Here is a 6,000-nt window from a genome sequence, read left to right on the forward strand (position 1 = left end):
GCCCCCTCTGACTCACTAGGCTTTCCGAAGAGGCCGCTTGGTTCCCGGGGTTGGATGGACGTGATTGGTTGGCTCTTTTGACGTCAAGGGAGGGGACTTTTTTCTGTCTTTTGGAGGGAATCCTGAGCTGAGGGATGTACAGTTTCGGTCGGCAGGTTTCGAAACGGGCGGGGGATTTTTATTTTGGGACCAAAGAAAAAGAGGGATAACTAAGGGGAACAAAACCCCAACCTCTTCATCTTCCAAAATTTCCTAACAAAAACCGGTTGTTTTAATTGTAATATTTCCGCAGGAAGATTAAAGTCAATTTCTCCATCACTATGGTACTGAGCGAATGTTTTTTGTTTACGCCGTTTATCCAAATAAAATAAATAAATAACGTGTAATTCAAATAAAATAAATAAATTTATATGTGTAATTTAAATAAAATTATAATGACTAAAATTAAATTAAGAAATAGACACACGCACATATATCCACACATATATATCCTTTTATTTACACTGAGAGCATTCCCGCTAAGGACAACTTCCTTGTGTGTCCAATCACACTTGGCTGATAAAGAATTCCATTCTATTCCCATTCCTATTCCCATTCTATTCTATTCCATACTTATTCCATTCCTATTCCCAATCCTATTCCATTCCCATTCTATATTATTATATTATATTATATTATATTATATTATATTATATTATATTATATTATATTATATTATATTATATTATATTATATTATTATATTCTCTTGGTATAATATCAATTCCCATTCCTGTTCCCGTTCCCATTCCTGTTCCTGTTCCTGTTCCCATTCCACTCCATTCCATTCCATTCCATTCCATTCTATTCTATTCTATCTATGGAACTGAAGTACATAGATAATCCTCAATTTATCACCATTACAGAAGGTGATGAGCACAGCACAAAAAATCATGGGCTGCCCCCTAACCCTACTGGATGAAGTCGCTAGGTCCCGCTGTCACAGCAGAGTAAGGAAAATCCTCAGGGATGATTCACACCGTGGACAGCATTTCTTTATTCTCCTACCATCAGGTAGAAGATATAGAAGTATAGCCAGCCAAACAAATAGGCTAAAAATAGCTTTTATCCATGGGCTGTCAAGACTCTTAAATGCAACATAACACCACAATCAGCTAATGTGATAGACTTGCAGTACTAGAGTAACATGCAACGGTTCCACCACAAATGTGCGCACAGCAAAAGCGCGCCTGACTAAACCGCAGTGTCTAAAGCGCGGTGACAAAACCGCGTGACGAATGAGCAACTAATTAGCCCTAAAGCACGCCGACAAAACCGCGCCGACAGAAGCGCGCTGTAACGTAACCCTCAACCTAACCCTAAATCTAACCCTAAACCTAAACCTAACCCTAAACCTAACTAAAAATCTTACCTTAAATGAAATCGCGCTTCTGTCGGCGCACTGTTGTCGGTGCGCTGTTGTCGGCGCGCTTTTGAAATCGCGGTTTTAGCGCCGCGGTGTTGTCGGCGCGCTTATGATATTCGCGCTTTTGACGGGTCACGACATGCAACATGTAAATATCGGTGTAATATAATAGTATATAGTGTACATGTGTGTGTGTGTGTAATAATTGTATGTATGTATGTATATATATATATATATATGTATGTATGTAGGTGGATATGTGTGTTAGTTTATTTCTTATTGGGTTTAGGGATTTTTTTACTTATTGATTTATTGATATGTATTCTGTGTTCTTGGGTGGGCTGCATCAAGGGAGGCTCATTCAATTTCATTGTAAACATATTGTGCATTGACAATAAAGGTTTGATTTGATTTTATGACCTGTTGGTTAATGAGTGAAATTACAATAGGCTCAGAGCAGATGGGACACTTTGGGCTTCTTTAATTACGCACATACACACACACACACACACACAAACACACTGATGGCAACTGCTTGCCTTTATGACTGGTTGTAATGTCCTATTGTCACATGACTGTGATTTGTGACTCTTTTTGCCAGTTTCTGGCAAAAAGCATCCATGGGTGCAGTGTTTGCTTAATGACCACTTAATACCTGCCAAAAAAAGTTGCAAAATCAGAACTGTTTATATGGGTGCCTTGATTTATGACTAAATCTGGTCCCGATTGCAGTTGTAAGTCGATGACTACATGTATTTGGAGTGCAGTGTGTAAAGTCGGATCTAATACTGATGTAGGAAGTTAGCACCTTCCTAGAAATATTCTAGGATATGTTATAAAGGCAGAATATTATATTTTTCCTAAAGGAGAAACATATTTCTAAATACATAAACTCAGAGCCTCAGCTCCCTGCCCCCCAGCAGATATTTTCTTCCTTTCTAAATTGTTCCTCTCTTGGGTAAGATGCCTCTCCTCATAGGTATACATAGATAATGATCTATGTACCTTTAATGATATAGGTACCTATCTACCTTTCTGGCTTGGGTTCTATTTGGGCAAGGCATACTGAGCTGAGATCTGTTTGCAGTGATGGTTAACAAGTCAACTAGCTAAAATAAACACCACTGGACTGGAAAATGGACTGTGGCCAAACCTTGCAAAACCTCAGCAGTTCAATGGTTTGAGGGGTCCAAGTACTAGTCCACTTCCAACCTAGAAGCTATGGAAGCTTATAGGGACAGTCAATTTGTCTCAGCCCAATCTATTGCTCAGGTTGTTGTGGGGCAAAAAATGTCAGGGAGAGTTCAGTTTTTCACTTCCAGTTTCTGGAGGAAACGTGGGATATATATTTAATCAATCAATAAATAAAGGAAATCTAGTTTTTAAGTGGTTTATGATCCACTAGAACAAATACAAATAAACTGATTGGTTTCCCAAAAGCAATAAATATTATATGTAGAATAAATCCTAGAACTATTTTTTTTAAATTCAGTATTAAAGTATATTTTTATCCACTGAAGAATGTGTAGCTTTCATGTTAGTTAGAAAAGGGGATTACACTTGAGGGGTATCAGGAAGTGGGCCTTCTCTGCTTTAGCACCTGCATTATAGAATCTTTTTCCCACCCCAGAAGGAAGGATAATTCGGTCCCTTTCAACATTCCACAAAATCTTCCAAGACCTGGCTCTGCTTTAAAGCCAGGAATAGCAGGGGACAGAGATCCTGCAACAGCTCCCTTACAACAACTAATATCCTCTCTGCTTGTGTATTTTTTAAGTTTTTAATGACGGTTTTTATATTTATTGGGTTTTCTTTTTAATTCACTATTGTACATCCCATGTTTTTGTAGATGGACAGGTATATAAATGACTAATGCTACAAATAGTCCTCAACTTACGACTAGCTACTTAGTGACCAATGGATCTCCCCAAGGGTACCTTCAACCTGGCTCAAGTTACAATGACCAACCCACCCACCCCCGGTCATGTGACTGTTAATTATTTGATTTCTGGGTTGTCCACAGTATTCTCAGAAGTTGTCATGTCCCCATCAGAGCCTAAATTTGCTGAGAAGCAGGGGGCAGCTTCATTGGAATGTGGGGAGGAGGCAGGCCAGAGCTCCAGAGGAGTGGGATAGCTTGCTAACAGGAACAGGGCCAGGATGACCAACAGAGGGCAGGCAATGGAAATGAGGAGCTCAGGAGATGAGCAAGAACTGACCCCTCCTGATCCCCCAGCATGAAGAGTGGAGTGGCAAATGGAACTGCGCAGACCAACCTGACGACTCGGGGAGGAGAGCGCCCCACCCCTCTTCAGAAGGCACACCTGGGGATTGAGACTTAAGGCGACACTGTGGGAAGGGGCGTTTGTCAGGTACAAACACTGAATTAATGGAGTTTTGTGTGCCATTGCCGATGTTTGGACTTCTTGCTTTATTTGTTGGTTCCTGGATTAATTGCTTTGTTCCTTTGCTTCCTGAAATCATTGCTGTGTTCCTTTGCTTCCTGGACTCATTGACTTATTCCCTTGCCCGACTGGATTTCTTACTTTGCAGCCCTTCTGCTCACAGGACTTTGCTCGACTACTTGCAGCTAGGGGCTGCTGGAGTTGTGTGTGTGATCACTTTGCTTTAGGACTTGCCCTAACGTGGGAGCGTTTGGGGAAGTTGGAGCAATGAAGGGAAGATTTTATCTATCAGCTGACTGTGTTGCCTCTGTGCTTGCCAAGGGTCATCACAATAAAGTTCAAAGGCACCAATAATCTTCTTATCCTGCTTCTTTAAAGTCTTTAAACTTCCGCTTCCATGGAGCATCACAGGGAATATCATGGCCTGCACGATTCTGATCTTTGTATGGTAGATATTGAGCAAGTGCATTTAAAGATCCATTTAAAAGAAGCTTACTCTTGTAATCTCTTGCCCCACTTCCTCTAGTGAATGAGAATGGCTGTCTTCAAAATAAAATATAGAAGTTAAAAAACTGCATGTAAGAAATCAAGGTCATCCATTCCATTAAAATATGGTTTTAATGTTTATTGCCAAAGAAATAGCTTATTTTATAGTCTTTTAAGATACTTTTGAGTTTTGTTCGATAGAATAAAATTATGAAATTTAGTAGCATCTTTCTTTCTCACCTACGGTCTCAACAAATTAACAGACCCTAATCACAATGAAACTATGCAGGAATTGCAGAGATTCATTTTATTATTTTTAGGCAAACTCATAGCACGGGTTTGAAAATGCCTCTTATTATGTAAGATGTGGAAACTTAGAATTCAGGGAATATCACAAATAGGCAGCAGAACTAGTTTTCATAGGAAATAATTCATCAGTGCTATAGCAGTGTCAGCCTAGGTCCGGGGTTGGCAACCCACAGCTCTGCAACCGCATGTAGCTCTTTCATCCCTTTGTTGCGGCTCCCTGTTGCACAATTTTGAGAGGAGCTCCTGGATTTGAGGGGAGGAGCATGGCATGCCAGGAGACTCTATGGTGGGGGAACCCAATTTCCGGTCGGCTCCAGAATTGAACAGGGGGCTTCTGGTTAGGACATTTGTGGCTCTTTTGTGTTTAAGGTTGCTGACCCCTGGCCTAGGTAATGAGTAGAGACCATCAAAGCTATGGAAAATCAAATTCTGAAGCCACATACAAAGATCCTTGTTGCCTTCCATCCAAGAATATCTTCCCAGACTAGCTTTAATCAGGTTAAAATTACTGCCCTAACTACAAAAGGTTGGGCGAATGAAAAGAAAATGGATATGGATTAAGTTCCTTTGATTGAATCATTTTAGGCATTAAATTGAAGCGTTCCCCTGCATCGAGTTCTATTTTGTTCTGCCTGCAGTGCAGGCCACAGTTGAATTCTGGAAAGAATTGTGTGAAAATGCAAAGGACTACAATAAGGAAGCAAAGTGGATACATGACTTTGAGAAAAGCATTGGTAACAAACAAATGCAAGTATTAGAAATAACAACTGAGATGGTTAAAAATCGAGTAAAAAAGGTAAAGAATTGGACATCACCTGGAAAGGACCAATTACATGGTTTCTGGCTCAAATATCTGACCAGTTTACACGGGTTCCACCACAAAACCGTGAAGCCCTTATCCGCGCCGACATAAGTGCGGAGGGCAAATCCACGCCGTTCGAAGCGCTAAGGAAAAACGCGACCCTACCGCGATGACATAATCGCGGAGGGCAAATCTGCGCCTTCCGAAGCACTCAGCACCCTAAACCTAACCCTAAACCTAACCCTAAAGCAAACCCCTAAACCTAATCCTAACCCTTACCTTAATTTAAATACTTAATTTAAGTACTGAGACTTGCACATTGAAGTTTTAAATTTATCAGACTTGAACATTCTGATTCTACAAAAAACCACCCTACTTGGAACAGCTTATATCCTCCAACGTTACCTTAACAGTTCCTAAGTCCTTGATTAGGACTCGAGCTGTTGAGCTACCAACCAGCCCCAAAGACTGTGAATCTCACCAAAGATTAACCACATAATAATAATAAACTGGGTTTGAGACCAGATGGGCAGTCTCAGGCTATTATAGCTTATTCACTGTTTTGTATAATGACTGGTACCTGGGTCATTTTAT

The sequence above is a fragment of the Thamnophis elegans genome, chromosome 15 (genome assembly GCF_009769535.1).
Source record: "Thamnophis elegans isolate rThaEle1 chromosome 15, rThaEle1.pri, whole genome shotgun sequence".
Taxonomy (NCBI): Eukaryota; Metazoa; Chordata; class Lepidosauria; order Squamata; family Colubridae; genus Thamnophis; species Thamnophis elegans.